This window comes from Pan troglodytes, chromosome 5 (assembly GCF_028858775.2).
Source record: "Pan troglodytes isolate AG18354 chromosome 5, NHGRI_mPanTro3-v2.0_pri, whole genome shotgun sequence".
NCBI classification, from domain to species: Eukaryota; Metazoa; Chordata; class Mammalia; order Primates; family Hominidae; genus Pan; species Pan troglodytes.
In genome coordinates this window covers 28,551,810-28,569,530 of record NC_072403.2, presented here as the reverse complement: position 1 = coordinate 28,569,530, position 17,721 = coordinate 28,551,810, and the positions used below count along the sequence as shown (strand labels likewise).

Below are 17,721 nucleotides of genomic sequence, written 5' to 3'. Positions count from 1 at the left end.
TCATATTAAACATGCATCTGTGAGGACAAGTCCATTCCTCCTGGAGGGATGCCCTGGGCAGGTAAGTGTGTAGAAGCAGGTCATAACATTGTTTATCTGATTGGGACCAGAGACAAAGCACATAGGTGTTTGAGACTCAGCTCTAGGGAAAATGACTAAACAAATGGGTTTGCAAGAATCTCGAGACCAAGTAGGAACATTCATCTCTGCCAATTAATAAGAAAAACTTAAATTTTCAGCACACTTTACAGTCTAAAACAGCACATTCATGTATGTAGTTTCACAAAAACTGTGCAATGTATTGTTTCAACATGAGAAAACTGAAAATTGGAGTTATTAATACTAATTGATTTGTCCAAGGTTGCACAGCTAGAGAGTTAGTACTCTAAGCCTGGTATTTTGATTCTTCACCTGGTGATTTATGCTGCACTCTTGATTCTATACATAGGAGGGAAAGGGGAAGTCTTACATTTCATCCTTCCTACCTGCCTTCCTGCAAACTTTTATTCTCTACTTACTGCCAGTTGAGAGTCACTGACATAGTCAGCCATCATTACTGTGGAATGGGTTTCCTTCAGATGTTTGAGGGCAGAAAATAACTTGGCAATCACAGAATATAGCTTTTTCTGCGGGTGTTTTTCTTTCCTTTTTATGTAAATGTTGACACTATATCATGAACATGAAATACGTTTCTTCATTTTCTCAAGCAATGACTCTATAGTATACTCAGAAACTTGTGACCTTGTTTATCCTTACTCAGAATAGAAGTTTGGCTGCTGTTTTTATGCCCTGATAACAGCACTAGCCACCTCCACTCCCTCTATCTAAAACTAACATTTCCCAGGCCTAATTCCCTTCACTGCTAGTGCTCTAAGTTTTTTTTTACTAATGTACATTCTAACTGAAAACACATGACACTGGAGAGATTAAAACCCCTCCAATACATAACCGAAGAAACATTTCATAACTTGACTTTTCTCTGGACTATATTCCAATGAGATTTTCATGTGGTGCAGATGTTGAGCTTCACATTGGCATCTATGTTTTGGCATAAACTTGAAGAGAGAAATAAAACGAGCTTGTTTTCTTGTGAAAATCTCATATCAGCCCTCGGAGAAAGGAACAGGGAACTGTTTCAAGAAAGACATACCTTAATTTTGTTGCAAATCCTTTTCTGCCTTCCAGCCTTCAATATCAATATGTCACACTAAATTATTTCATTAAGTACTTCATCTCCTTTGTAACCTGCTTGTCTTTGAGGACAAACTTCAGAGCTGCCATGTACACATCTGCAATATTTCTACTCAAAGGACACATGCTGACTCTTAACTGGAAAGCGATGTGCATTCTTTTCTTCTTCCCTTCATAAATATATATTGCAATTGCCACTGTTATTTAAAAAATTATCCTTTGGTCCTTAGTGATCTACCATGCTCTACTCTCCCTTCATTCTTAAGCTGACCTTGCTCTCTCAAAAAGACAAGAAGACAACCTTAAGTGACAACGAGACAAATTTCATTTTGTTGGGAACTGCCTTTTCAATTATTTCTCTCTTCTCGATTTCTCCTTGCTGACCTGGTCCAAGCTGTTACTTTGACAGGGGTCCCTAACCTCCAAATTAAAATATGCAAATTGTTATGCTTCCTGCACTAGGGCTGGTATAGTCTATGCATTGTAATTGCAAAAGATTGTCCTGTTCCATTTTACACCAGAAGAATATAGTTACCTACGTCTGCCATTTCCTATTATGAGAAAAATAATACCCTACAGAATGATACATTATAAGCAATACATTTATGCATTAGTATATTTCTACTTCGAAAATGAAAGATTATTATTTTTCATGACCCACATTCTGCCACAAGGAAAATATATCCAGGTATATCCAAATAGTCTCAAAGACTTGTTTATATATTTTAAATGTTTCTATATTGGGACTTAGTCTAATTTAATTTGAAACATCACTGAATTTTTAAGTACTTAATTTTTATGTAATAGACTTGAAATATAGAACATTTACTAGTCAATGAATTTTTCTTCCTATCTCTCCTCTAGTACATTTTTGGAGATTGGATGCTTTCCCTAGTCACCTGATCAATCCGTACTGTTCCAGGCTGATAGGCAAGTCATTTTCAAGATCATCATACGTATTCTTTATCTCTGTGTACAAACAGAATATTTTCCCATTATTTTTAAAAGGTATCTTTCTCAACCCCATAAAAAAATTGACTTTATAAATATCCATTGTGTTGGGCCAGGTGCGGTGGCTCACGCTTGTAATCCAAACACTTTGGGAGGCTGAAGCGGGTGGATCACTTAAGGCCAGGAGTTCGTGACCAGCCTGGCCAACATGGAGAAACCCCATCTCTACTAAAATTACAAAAATTAGCCAGGTGCAGTGGCACACACCTGTAATCCCAGCTACTCGGGAGGCTGAGGCATGAGAATCACTTGAGCCCAGGAAGCAGAGGTTGCAGTGAGCCAAGATCGCACCACTGCACTCCAGCCCTGGGTGACAGAGCGAGACTCTATCTCAAAAAAACAAAAACAAACAACAAAACAAACCATTGTGATGATAATCTAAATAAACGGAAATGTACAATATTTAGAAATTGCTTAAAGCTTATCTCTTTGTTGCTATCATACTTGCCATGGTTGTCAGAAATTCCGAGTGATCATGAATTGTCTCCTGAGCATCATTATTTCCTCCAGATTCTTTCAGAGGACCTGGGAAGAAAGCCCATTTGGCAATCACTGCATGGGAGTCACTTACCTACAGAAGAAATAGCAATAATAAATAAAACTACTTGAAAATCAAAAGGTTATTTGTTGCTTTGAGATATATTTGATATTTTCTAAATACTTTTTTGTGAAAATTTGATTGTGTTAGACTGATTTATGGTAAATGTTTTATTCCTAAACTTTCATTGATTGAAGCAAAACATATGACGTAATGAGAAGAAAGCCACCTGGAATTCAAAATTTTATACAACGTAAATCACAGGTAAAGAGAAATGAAAGCTGAACTCAATGCTAAGCAACCGAACATCAAATTGTATGTCTATTGGTAATGAGCAGTGTGGACACCAGGTATGTAACCTATCTGGTCTTTATTTTCCATATAAATTAAATTCCATATTCCAAGTCAGTGAACTTTAGAGCTGAATCTGCTCATCTAGTTAACCCTCTCGGTTTAAGCAGGCTAAGAGAGGATACATTATTTGACATTATCCATCAATCAATCATCTACTAAGGTAGGTCTAGACTCTATGTCATTAATTCTTTCCTTTAATGGACACTATGCTAAGGACTGATAGGGTAGGAGAAACCATTTTGAGGCTATGTAAAGATGGTGGGGAGTGGATGTAGGTGAGAAAATTGATAGTTGACTGTTACTGCAGTCCAGGCCATCTGAGAGTGTGCAGAAGTCTCCTCAGTCTTCTCCCTGCTTCAGAGTGCTGTGGAGTTATGGTCTAGCTCCAGTGTGGATTCTCCTCTCTCGTTTGATTGGTCTTCCTTTCTTAGAGATTGTAACAAGTCATTCCTCAATTACCTTGTCAAGTGGTTGTTAGATTTTAACAAAAGGAAACAAAAGCAAAAGGGCCGGGTGTTTTTTATTTTGTCTCCCCAGCAATGTTCTTGAGACGTTTGGATTGGACATGATGTGGCAGACATCCCTGTGTTTCCGTCTTGTGTTGAGAGCATGTGGCCATTTGACCATAATACAGGAAGGCAACCAGAAAAGCACTTAGAAGAGGCACAGTCAACCCTCAGTATCCCTGGGGGATTAGTTCCGGGACTCCCCACAGATACTGAAATCTGTGGATGCTCAAGTCCCTTATAAAAAATGGCATAGTGGACGGGTGTGGTGGTTCATGCCTGTAGTCCCAGCACTTTCGGAGGCCAGGGTGGGCAGATCACCTGAGATCAGGAGTTCAGGACCAGCCTGGCCAACATGTTGAAACCCTGTCTCTACTAAAAATACAAAATTAGCCTGGTGTGGTGGCGGGCACCTGTAATCCCAGCTACTCGGAAAGCTGAGGCAGGAGAATTTAACTTGAACCCGCGAGACAGAGGTTGCAGTGAGCCAAGATCATGCTGTTGCACTCCAGCCTGGGTGACAGAGTGAGACTCCATTTCAAAAAAAAAAAGGCATAGTATTTGCATATAGCTACACACATTCTCCAATATACTTTAAATCACCTCTAGATTACTTATACTACCTAATACAAGGTAAATGCTATTTAAATAGTTGTTATACTGTATTGTTTTTTACATTTGTATTTTTTATTGTTGTATCATTATTTTTATTGTTTTTTCCTAATATTTTCAATCTGTGGTGGGTTGGATCCATAGATGCAGAACCCATGGATATGGAGGGCTGCCTGTAGTCTGTGTATGTACGGGTGTGAACATGGATGTGTGCCAAAATCTAAAGTCAGCTTCTAGAGACTATGTTCTGAACAAGATAAAGGGCAGACATGCTGAAGTTTTAGGTTTTTATTTTTTTTTCCTTGTGTGAGTGGTCTAAGGGAAAACTGTAAATTTTTACAGACTAAAATAAAAGTGTGGAAGAGAATTTTTCCTGATCTCTTTGAAGAATATCTGTTCTGTAACTGGAAGATACTGATTCTGCGCCTTCTTATCTAATTGCTTTTGCTATTCTTGGGGGAATATAAAAAAAGAAGAAATTCATCATTACAAAATATACTTTACAACTAAATGTCTAAGTTATTAAGTAGACTCTTCAAAATAAAGCATTTTTTTCTTCCTAATTCTGTCTTTTCTTTTGAGTTAATATATTTGAAGATGTCCCCCTAACACCCTACATCTTTAGAAATTAATCAAGTTCTAATTTCTCTTTGTAGGAGTAATATTATAAATGTGATTATAAATACATCATATCCTTAAAAGAAATTCAGGTCACTTCCTTTATCATTTGAGGAACAGAGTACTGATTGGTAAAGGGGAGGTCGAGAGGATAAGAGAATTTTGGAGGAAAACAATTTATATTTCTTGAACCTTGCTAAGGTTATCCTGAGATAACCTTGCTAAGGTCACATCCCGAGAAGAAAAAATATCACTATCATTACGCAGAAAAATGCTGTCAATATTTTGATATAAACTAAGTATTACTGTATTTTAATGGCCTTATCTAGTTGATTAGAGAGATATTTTCAGACATTATCATAATCACATATGAACTTATAAAAGCCTGAGAGCACAAACTTTTGGTGATGGCTTTTTTCATGAGTGAGGCACTGTGATTGTAAGCTCAGGTGTCACTAGAAAAAGGATTCCATCAGTAAAGGAGTAGGAGGGAGAGAGTGGAATCTGAGCATTGACAGTTCGGAGGTACATTGCTATTGCAATGTTAGGATGGTTGACTTTGAGTGTCATTCTAAAAACACTTTACCAGTAGTATATTTGTGTATGTAGTAGGAATTTATATGTGTTAATATTTTCTTCTCAGAGAATGAAGGCAATAAAATTTTTTTAAAAATGAGATTTCACTTTTAGTGTTATACCTGTCAAGAGAGGCTGTATTATTTAATGAACATGCTAAGTTGACATAACTAAGAGACTCCAACGCACAAGGGTTTTTAATAAGATTGACGTTTATTTCTCTCTGACACTGGCTGGAGGGGAGTGGTGTAGTATTGGAGGATTTCCCACACAGTGGAAAGAAGAAGGGAAGGGTCTCAAGCTTTAAGGATGCACCCTGTCACTTCTGCTCATGGCTGGAATCTGGTCACACAGCAGTCCACGCTGTAAGGGAAACTAGGTAATAGAGTTCTTCTCTGAGCAGATATGCTTTCAACTGAAACTGAGAAATTCACTTTTTAAGTCAGGAAAAAGGAAATTGGTAAACAACTAGCAGTTTCTGCCATTTGGCAGTCAATTAATTTTTTAAAATTGACAAGAAAAATTGTATATATTTATGATGTACAACATGATGTTTTGATATAAATACACATGGTAGAATGGCTAAGTCAAGCTACTTAATATAATAAATTGATATTTATTAAATGAATAAGTGCCATTTGTGTGACATTTGTTTAAAATCCAGAACCATAATATTGGGTGGATTCTCAATTGGGTCAGGATAGTTTTCTAAGACAATATTATATACTTTTAATAAAAATTTGCATTAAGAATCATTGATAAGAGAATGTTATTCACAAATGTTCTTTCCCCCCATTAACAATAAATAATGAATTTTCTTCTTCCTACATGATTATTTTATGTTGTATTACAAAATACTGCTATAGTTTAAAAGAAAACAAAATAAACAAATGAAAGTTTGTTAGAAATTATTAAGGTAACTTCATATACTTATCCATTCCAACGTATATAGTGAGGAAAATAACCAAATATTGTTACCCATTACTGCCCATGGAGAGTGTTTCCAAGTCTCTTTTATCTTTCCAGTCCAATTGCCTTGTTCTCACTGAGGCCAATTGGCCCATGTTTATTTTCCTGGCAGTTTAAGTAGATTGTCAACCGCTGGCCCTGTACCACATCTCTATTATTTCAGAATATGTGTAGCAAGGCTGAGATTGCTTAATTAATTCAGAGCAATGGTAGTAATAATTAAATAACATGCACAACCCATTTTAAGAAGAGTATCGGTAAGTAATTTTGTTCCCTCCACCAGATCTTGTTTAAATTAGCTATGTTCATTTCCTAGTTTGTTGGCCAGCCTGAATTGAGAATTCAGTCATTACCTACACATTATGCACCACTCTGCCACAGGCTTTCAAATACACTTATTTATATGCAGCCTTTGGGCTTCCCAAGACTATTATAAAAGCAAGCTGACCTAGAGATGCTCATGTTTTCTCAAAGGGACTGAAATGTCTGGCTTATAAAGGTAATATTAAGGGCAACGATTTATTTAAGTTTTGAAGTGGAAAGCAACAAAATTGCACATAAGATATTGATATCAAAATTCAAACAAAGAAAATCTTACAGAATAATGAAGGTAAATACAGATAATATAAAAGTAAATCAAATTTCAGTCTAAAAATATTCTTTATAATTTTAATTAACTTATTTTTCTAATGCTACATAAACATAAAGCTAAATTATTTATAGATGCACTTTGTGTGTTTTAGCAACATTATGAGTTTCTCATGTTTCAATTTCTCCACTTGGATGCTAAATCCATCCCTTTGAAGTAATTAACATAATCACTAACATTATAAGATCATTTTCCTGACTCCAAATAAATGACCATCAAACTGGTGCCTACTCTCTGTATTCAGAAATGCTTAAATAGTTCATTATTAGTCAAATGACTATGGAAAAACACAGTGCATGAGATGAAAGGAATAATGACTCATACCCCCTACAAGGAAGATGAAACTCTTCCACATCAGAATTAATTCACTGTAAAATATCTGAGTATCAGGAAGATAACTGAAAGCACTAAAAATAAAATCAAATGCAGTAGGTAATCGAAAGGTCATGAGATTTGTCACTACACTATTATGAGCGTTTTAAAAATTTTGGTAAGGCTTATAAATATGACTATAGCTTATATTCTGAATATAGATCACTTTTCAATGAAGTTTTTGTATGTAAATGTATCTCATGGAAATATTTTATATACTATAAGCTTTCACTTATCAAATCACACTATTGATGAAAAAACTAAAGGTTATCAGACATGACAAATAGAAGATTTTTAAAATTTTGGTAAGGATGACTGTAGCTTCTGTTCTGAATTCGGAGCAACATTTAAATGGTGTTTTATCTACCTAAATATTCATATAATGAAAATATTTTTATGTTACATGTCTCACATTTCTTATCTCACTGAATGTAAAATGAATCTGAAACTTTAAATGAGCACTCATTTAATTTTCCCCCCAAAATACTTTCTGTTGACAATAGGTTTTATTGATTTTCAAATGGGAACCTATATTGTCTGAAAAAAATTAGAACTAATGAGGAAGATATTATTCCTAATTTAAAGGTATCAGCACATTTGCTTATAGGTAGACATGTTGATCTGTGTATTTTTACACAGTGGATCAGTGATATTGGTTAACGACATAACTTACTAACCAATTTTTCAATACTGAACTTAAGGCCCAGTTCTAAGCAAAACTATGAAGAAATGTGTTTACTTATAGCATATCTGTGTGTGTGTGTGTGTGTGTGTGTGTGTGTGTGTGTGTGTCTGTGTGTCTGTGTATCCCTTTTTTCTTAAATACCTGCTGTCTCCTGTTGGTCCCCATTGTCCTGGTACTCAGGATCAAAGTACCGTGGCATGCATCCATTGAGCTGTCAGTCTGTTGTGGTTGGGATTCATATGACTACTCAGTGCCTATGCTATACAGGTCATAAAATTATTTTGAAAACCACCCCTGGTGCATACTCTCTGAGTCAAGCCCCTCCTTTCATGGGAAACTTTCCTGCCAGAATTCAGTGCCAGGGTTATCTTTCAGGGTTACCTGCTCTACTTTAGTTCCTACAGTCCTGGAGAATCATATAAGGATCAAGATCTCTCTTTGCTTTGGTCAATATAAATCTCTGACGTGAGTTTTTAACATAGGTTGAGTGACTGTTGTCTGATTGTCTATCACAGACTGTTAGTCACCCTAGGGATCAGGCTGTGTGTTGATCATGTCCAGGTGTAGTCATGTACCTTCAAGTTATTGTAGCTCTGGAAGGCTATTATGACAGTTTTCCAAGCAGATGGCTTGGAAGAATTTTGAGAAATGGAGACCTTTTTCTAATCTGTATAAATGGATAATATAATTTCAAATTTCCAAATGGTTAATAAGTGTATCATAAGATGTTTAACATCATGTGTCATTAAAGTAAAGAAAAATAAAATCAGACATGGTACTACTGAACATCCACCAGAATGGCTAAAATTAAAAGGATATAGAGGAAATTAGACTCTCACACGCTGATAGTGGGAGTACACCTTGTTACAACTACTTTTGATTACTGCTTGGCGGTATCTGATAAATCTGAACACGCAAACATACCCGGCAATTCCAGCTGTGGGCATATATCCAAAAGGAAGGCATATATATGAACTCCAGCAGACATATACAAAATGTTCATGGCATCCTCTATAAAAACCCCAAACTGGAAATAAAAACAATGTCTACCTACAATAGAATAAGTAAAGAGAAATAAACAATGTCTATCTACAATAGAATAAGTAAAGAGAAATTTTGATAATGGACAATAAAATACTGTACATCAAGGAAAATAGAAGAAATACTGCTACATGCAAAGATGGATAAATATATTGATCAAGAAATCACTCTAAAAGGTACACAGTACATTATTCTACTCATACAAAGTGAAAGAGCCAAAAAAACTAATCTGTGAGGCCTGGCACGGTGGCTCACACTTGTAATCCCAGCACTTTGGGAGGCCAAGGTGGCAGGACTGCTTGAGCCCAAGAGCTCAAGACCAGCCTGGTCAACACAGTGAGATCCCATCTCTACAAAAAATAAAAATAAAAAAAATTAGCTGGGCATGGTGATGTGTGCCTATAGTCCTAGCTACTCAGGCTACTGAGTCGGGAGGATCACTTGAACCCAGGAGTTCGAGGTTACAGCAAGCTATGATTATGCCACTGTACTCTAGCCTGGGCAATAGAGAGAGAACCTGTCTCTAAAAAAAATTAATTAAAAAATAAAAATAAAAATCTGTTGTGGCTTTTGGAGGCAAATGACTGAGGATGAGAGGGAAGCTGTTGATCTGAGTGACAGTTAGATATGGTGTTCACCTTGTAAAAGCAGACTGGTGGCCTACTCTAATCCATCATAAGGTAGCACTAGAATGCCCTGGTCAAAAACGACCAATTTTGTCCACATCAAAAACAGTGATTCCTCTCTTAAGGACTAATTCATATTATCAAGCCAAGAGAGTCAGATAGGAAAAGAGAATGCCAGTTTATCAGTTTAAATTAGCAAATACAACTGTTTCATAGGCCATATCTGTGTCAATATGATTGACACATTTACTCCATGAAAACAAACTCACATGGAGAGCAATACGATACAAACACCAGAAAAATAAACATTGACTAAGAAATGTCCTTTTACTTCACAATGCACAGACTTTATCATGCGAGGTATGAAGGGCAGGTTTGTTAAGTCAAGGGGCATCCAGTTGTATCTAACAACACTGGTTAAAGTTTGCTACTCAAACACACAAACATTTATCAAGCTCATCTCGCAGCTCTCAGATGGTGTCAGACATAATTTTGACATAAAAAGCAGTTTTCATGTAAGAATTTCAAGATACTTGTGGAAAGTGTGACTCTCAGAGAAAGTCAAGAATTGATATTATTATTATTATTATTATTATTATTATTATTTTGAGACGGAGTCTCGCTCTGTCACCCAGGCTGGAGTGCAGTGGCACGATCTTAGCTCACTGCAAGCTCTGCCTCCCAGGTTCACGCTACTCTCCTGCCTCAGCCTCCCGAGTAGCTGGGACTACAGGTGCCCACCACCGCGCCCGGCTAATTTGTTGTATTTTTAGTAGAGACGGGTTTCACTGTAATATTTTATAAGTGGCAAGCTAAAGTTTAAAAATATGAAAACTTAATCGAAGTCATGTTTGTTTTGAGGTTATAGGTAAAACCAGAAAAGGACTCAGGATGCAGGGCTTCCATGCACAGGTACAAGCACCATTCTTTCAAGAGTTATTTATTTAGAAATCGTGTGTGTGTGTGTGTGTGTGTGTGTGTGTGTATGATTTTTTTCCAGCTGTTCCTCTATGTGTCACAAGGCCATTACCAAACAAGTATTTGCCCTCAAGCTGATTACAATGTACAGGGAGGACAAACCATAAGAATATATTAAACAAATAAAAAAATAGTTAATGATACCTTGTATGCTCTGAGGAAAATGCAAATCAAGATCAGGGATCAAGGCTAACTAGAATGGGACACTAGTTTCTATAAGGACTTCAGGGGTACTGTCTGCAGAGGAAACACTTGCACATGCACCTGAATGATCAGATGAAGAGAGTCAAATGAAGAGATGAGACGAGAGCCATCCAGATGGAGCAGACAGAAGGCATAAAGACCTTGAGGCGAGAACAAGGTTGGCATGGAACAACAGGGAGCTCAGTTACAGCCAGAGTATAGTGAGAGGGAACGTGGCACCAAATGAGGTGAGAACCAGACCATGCTGGGACTTCTAAACCACGATGACTGGCTTGGGTTTTATTTTAACTGAAATGAGGAAACACACGTGTAGGGCATTGAACAAAACATAAAATTAATGCCTGTATTTTTAAAAGCCTACTCTGGAACATTATGTAGAAGCATATTTCTATTTGAGAAAATTTGGAAGTGAAATACCTTTTAAGTATCAACACATGTACTTCCCAATGTATATAACATTCTCTAAAATGTTTTATAGTAACACCCAGTTGGGTGCCCATTGTTACTTTTACCAGGCAATTAATTTCTTGGAATTTTGTGGTTGATAGCATCATCATTGCATTCATAAAAATCTATGGAATATCTGAAATAAAATGTGGGCTCATCTCAAGGTGATCTGAAGAGAAATTTAATTACAAGAAATAGTATGATTTACTGTATTAGTCCATTCTCATATTGCTATGAAGAAATATCCAAGACTGGGTAATTTATAAAGAAAAAGTGTTGAAGGGACTCACATTTCCACATGGCTGGGGAGGCCTCACAATCATGGTGGAAGGTGAAGGAGGAGCAAAGGCATGCCTTACATGGCAGCAGGCAAGAGAATGTGTGCAGAGGAAATGCCCTTTAAAAAAACATCAGATCTCGTGAGACTTATTCACTATCACAGGAACAGCTTGGCAAAAACTCACCCCCATGATTCAGTTGCCTCCCACCGGGTCCCTCCCATGACACATGGGGATTACTAGAGCTACAATTCAAGATGAGATTTGGGTGGGGACACAGCCAAACCATATCAACTTAACATTGCCAATATATGATATAGAAAATTCCTTTGATTCCCAGAATTTGTATGACATTTATGGTTTGCTGCCTCCACAGCTCCACATATTTCTAGCTTAAGGAGAAAAAGGATTTCTTGGGTAAGTTTTCTAGATTTAGTTGAGATTATCATCTCTAGTGCTCCCAAACTCAGAGATTAGTTTTCTTTGTTAATCCAGATCCCTGCAAATGAAAAGTCTTGACTAAATGTTACCTCACAAATTACAGATTTCATATTTTCTCTCAATTCATTTGAAAATATGAACAGCTACTTACCATAATTTTTTTTAAGAGAGAAGATCTCGCTTTGTCCCCTAGGCTGGAATGCAATGATGCAATCATAGCTTACTATAACCTCAAACTCCTAGGGTCAAGCAATCCTCCCACCTCAGCCTCCCAAGTAGCTGGGACTACAGGCATACACCCCCATGCTTGGCTAATATTTTTATTTTTTATAGAGACAGCATCTCATTATGTTGCCCAGGCTGGTCTGGAACTCCTGGCCTCAAGCAATCCTCCTGCCTCCGCCTCCCAAAGTGCTGAGATTACAGAAGTTAGCCAACACTCCCAGCCTCCCATCTTTGCTGTATATGAAATCACAAGTTGCTTAGCTTCTCTTGTAGAACAAATGTCAGAAGCGTGCATAGGACATTATCTCCAAATTGGCTATCTTTTGAGTTCACCCTCAGGTGAAACACCAAGCACCAGGAAATAGGTCAGGGATGAATCCAATTTCATTAACATCTGAAAGCTTTCATCTAGTGGAACATCCAGTCCTCCTCTCAGAGCAAAACCGATCCCTCCCAAGAAAGTTATTAGTCAAAAGGCCAAACTCAAATCCCCGTGGTGATAACTTCTAGTGCCATGAGCACTGGATTAAGTAAGGTAAATAATAGATGGCCTGTTCACTGGGGAATTCATTTCAGCCCTTCTCAAGAAGCAGATGGAATTTTAACCCACTCACATCTGATCTCAGTTTGGAGTCATCCTTCCTTTTTTCTAAAGAGCAGAGACTGAATTGGGGCTTGTTAAATCATTTCCCAGCTATCCTAGCAGTGCCTAAGAAGTTGAAAATTATATGATGAATCACTGCTCTGACCTTTTGTCCTGATATAGTTAACTACCTCAGTTATTTGTCTTCCGAGCCCAAATAATCACATTATAGCATTTAACCTTACACTGGCAGGGGTGAAGACTCAAGTGGGAGTTACTGGAATGAGCTGCTTTCGACTTTGTGTGTGTGTGTGTGTGTGCGTGTGAATACACACACACACATACACAACTATGCTGGACAACATTTGCTTCCTCCTCCAGATTCACTCTGGATGAACCAAGCTTGCTTCTCAATGAGTTCAACTAATGGGAGGATCTGGCAGGAACAGAGTGAGGCCAGGGTATGCATGTCCTGAGTTCTCTCCCTGCTCAACTGCTGGCCAACAGTGGCTGCTTTTCTCCATAGAGGACCACACCTCCTCTTGGGCTACCCTGTCTTCTGGCTTTGGGTCTCTCTAGCTCTCTTAACCTTGCCACACCTTTACAAAAAGTCCCTACATTAATTTCATTTTGTTTGAGTGTGCCATCTCCTTCCTGCCTTGCTATACCAGCCTTTACTTACAGAATTTGATTTCAAAAATATTATATGGAGACTAAATGTCCATTGCATATGTTACTATTATTTTATTTTACTGTAAAAAGTCAAGGGGATGAAGTCATCTAAGGATTTTCATTAGACTTAGTGCTTATTGTAAAAGAGCAGTTTTATTTAGCTCTCAAAACTATCAATTGGTGAAAATTCACCCTCGCGCATATCAGCCAATAAACTAAGGTTAAACTTTTAGAATAAATAGAAGAAGATGAGAGCTAACATTTATTGTAAGTCCTCTGTGTACTGGAGAATTTACATACTGCACTCTTTAATCATTATAACAACTATATGAATTAAAGTAAGAATCAGAGCAAATATTCAAAAGCTAACCTCGCCCTGAGCTATTTCTACTGCATCCATGCTGCTGTCATTCAAACAGGTTAATTTATATATTTTTAAATTTTCATTATTTGCTATCCAAAGAAATGAGAAGCAAGTCAGAATAGGGAGGAATTTATTAAAATTCATCAACCATTCTAATCATTGCTGCCTCACAGTATTCGCTTTGGGGGCAACCTTCTCAATCCCGACCACCTCTCTCAAAGCCGCTATCAGCTTTTCAGCTTAGTCCTTCTCAATTGTTTGAGACTCTACTTTTATGAGGTGGACGCTCCATAGGCTAGAAGAGTGACTTTCTGTCTACAGTCCTTTGTAACTAGAAAGCACTATCTGTTTAAGGTGAAGCCACTGGCTCCTCTATATTGGTGAACATTAATATACTTTCCTTTTCAAAGCAAAATGCAGAGTACACGTAGTATCTCCACGAAGCCACAGGTTTTGAACACAATTTCACCTCTGGCATATTAGCTGACATGCAAAAATCTAGCACCAACGCTTTTCCACCTATGTTTCTTCCACCTATGTTTCTTCCTATTAACAAAGTGTTTGTTCAGCTCAAGGATTCTCAGCTCTCCCCTGGCACATTAGTGAGCAGGCCACTGATCCTCATCTCGCTTCTTTGGTCTGTGATTATGGGACACCGAAAATCTCCTGCAGCTCAGATTCCCATAGCTCTTCCTGCCACTTCCTCTGTCTGGTGTCTGACCTGCCTCTGGGTCTGCTAATTTAAACTCAGTTCACCAGGGCCCCACCCACAACAGGAGAAGTACTTGAGCTGCTGCCTTTCCATTCTCTCAGGGCTCCCATCTCCACCTCAGCTCTGTGACATCATTCATCCATCTGCAGACTTCTTCCTGTGCTACTCCCACAGCTTCGATCATGGGAGTGGATGGAGGTGGGGATCCCTGTTACCCATCAGCTTTTCCCTTAGCTTAACTGTAAATGACCATATCGATTGCAGGAGGGCAGAGTGTCCAGTCAGCATCCCCAGAGAAGACTGTCTGAGGGGGGTTAGCCTTCTCCACTTTCCTTTTAAGGATTCATTTTCCCTTTCGCTTGGGATTTGCTGTTGCAATTAATCTCTCTAAATCTGTGAGTTCTGCCCTCCCTTTTAAGATTCCTACTTCTATTTTCTCTTCCTTGGTTGCTGTCTCATTTCCTTCCACCTTTTCTTCCTTTCTCCCTTCTTCCCTTTTTTCTTTTTTCCCTTCCTCTATTCCACTTTTCATTTTTTCTCTCTTCTGAGCAAAACACTAAGCAAAGAATAGCAAGTATGTTTTAAAAGGTAATAATTAATAGGTGAATCCCACATGTTTGGTAGCGTTTAGTGGGAAATATGTATTTTTCAAGAAAGAATGCACTTAATAGAAAGCGCATGCCCATGGCAGAGGGAATACCAAATAAAATGCACATTTGTTAATGCTGTAAATTCAATAAATATACTTAACTCTCCACATTTAAGAGGACATTATAGGCTGAGCAGGAGGGTTTGAAAGCTTTCTGAATACTTTCACTATATAATCTTAAGAATTAGCCTTATTTATACTAAAAAATAAGTTTTACTTATGCATGTTCACATGGCTATTATATTAACATCAAAGAGAGCAAATACATGGCATGGTTCCCACACATTTACAGCGCCCCTTCCACCACCCATGGCCGTGTTAACCTTTCCTAACCAATCATTAGTATCTTTCCATTTGGGCTGAGAAGCTGGCTCCTGCCTTTCTCAAAACAGTATTCCAAGCAGCTTCCACTGGCTGATAGAGGATATCAGTTGAGGAGAAGTCTTATTTTGCATTCCCTTAAAAGAAGTAGAAACATCAGATATTAACCATGATTACTGCCACACATGGCATTATGGGTTGCTTTTTATACTTTAGTAAATTATCAAATTGTGCTACCTTAACTATGTATATTAATAGTCAGATACAAATATTTTAAGAAATTGACTATCCTGTGTAATTTGAAGACAGACAGATTTCATCCTGAATACGAAAGAAGAAAGTCATGTAAATTATCTGAGCAATTCTTTTTATCTTATGTGGATTTCTGAGTCATAGAAACACCCTGGAGTAATCATATTTAATTATGTCATTTTAAAAACACAAGGATTAGGATTGATTTTCAAACATAGTTTAAGATACCTTTTATTATTTGTATGGAGACAAAGAGAGAAGGGGAATGACAAAAAAATTTAAAAAGCTGCACTATGATGATTAGTGGAAACTGGTAAGTAGAACACAAGGGGCTACACAGAAAAAATAGTCGTTAAGGGGGAAAGCATTTCATTTCTATTTCAACTGATAACATTCAAGTTACTTTCAGCATATCGCTTGGAAAAATATTACTTAACATTCACAGGCAACAATATTACCCCAGCTTAAAATGTGCATGTGTGTGTGTGTGTGTGTGTGTGTAAAGTTCCATCTAATTCAACATTACTTACATTTACCTTGACATTTACCTGGACTTTTGTAATGACATTTATAATTAACAATTTATTCTTAACACATATTCTACAGTGTTATTCTCAAAAGAAGCACTTAGTAAATATTGGTCAAGAATAAGGAATAATGATATGTCAAGGAAGCTAATATTGGCTTTGACTTTTAGCAATTTTTTTTCATTTCTATATAAAAAATGAGGAACAATTAGCATTCAGGATTTGAGCTCTCATATATGTCTCATGAACAATTCTAGGAATGATTTCAATGCCATGGGAGAAATTTGAATAATATGATAATAAGTTGGTGTGAGACAGGTCCTACTAAAATGGCTTAGTTACATTTCATTTACCCAGAAACTCCTACCTTCCAACCCTACAGTTACAGGACAGAGCCCCTGGCTAGTCAAAGAGGAGTCACAAAGGTTTCAGAATAATTTGACAAATATTTATTGAGTGTCTTTTATTGCCAGAGTAAGTGTTTCTTAGAAAGTGAACAAGATAGATATGTTCCCTGCCTCATAGAGCTCACAGGTTAGTGGAGAATGCAGACAAATAAATGGACAACTACAATCTAGTGTGTTAGTATTTTCTAAATGATGATTCATGATAGTGCTGCATGCATATCACCTGGAGGGCTCTTTAAAAATACATATTCTCAGGACTCTGCTCCAGGCATCCTGAGTCAGAACCATGTGTATTAGAATGCCAGGGAGGCCAAGAGAGACAGCTCATTTCCCAGAGCAAATGAATCTTGAGAAGGGATGGGAAGTTTTCAAGGAGGAGAGGCTTGCATGGGGTTGCTATCAGGGCAGGGCATGAGCAGGTGCTGGTGGGGGCAGGAGAGGAGAAGTGTGTTATAGTCTGAGGGAGCAGAAGGCATGGCACCTTACATAGGAGCAGGCATTTATATGGAAGCATCAGAGCATACAATATGGAGGGATGCAGGAGTATAGACGTAGTTGACAGCTATAAAACTAGAGAAGGAAGTTCTAGCTCATGAAGACCTTGGAAGGGCCTGTTAAAGAGTTAGAACTATAGTATCCCACTAGCAATTGGTAACCATTAAAATGTTTTAGGCTGAGGAGAGATTTGCTCAGGATCGCCATTAAGTCAGTGTTACTGGCTCAGGCAATGCTGGAGATGCTAGTAACATTCACTGATGTACAGAGCACAAATAAAAATGACAGTTTGGGAGAAAGTGATAAATTCCATTTTGAACACAATTTTTTAATCCCTGTATTTCCATCAAGTAGCCGTTAATGGCTGTGAAGTCCAGGGGAAGGTTATGAATGATAGACAGATCTTGGAATCATCAAT

At 37.6% G+C, this 17,721-nt stretch overlaps 1 protein-coding gene across 4 annotated transcripts in view; it reads right to left on the bottom strand.

The window, feature by feature from the left end:
• Positions 1 to 1,668: 1,668 nt before the first annotated feature.
• HDGFL1 (HDGF like 1) overlaps positions 1,669 to 17,721 on the bottom strand; it is a 266,586-nt gene continuing 250,533 nt past the window's right edge. For 3 of the 4 annotated variants that reach the window (XR_001718159.3, XR_001718158.3, XR_001718160.3), the window contains one exon: positions 1,669 to 2,773. The gene's annotated coding sequence lies outside the window, so the exon portion shown is untranslated. The remainder of the gene's footprint in view (positions 2,774 to 17,721) is intronic. The other variant, XR_001718162.3, reaches the window with a different exon arrangement.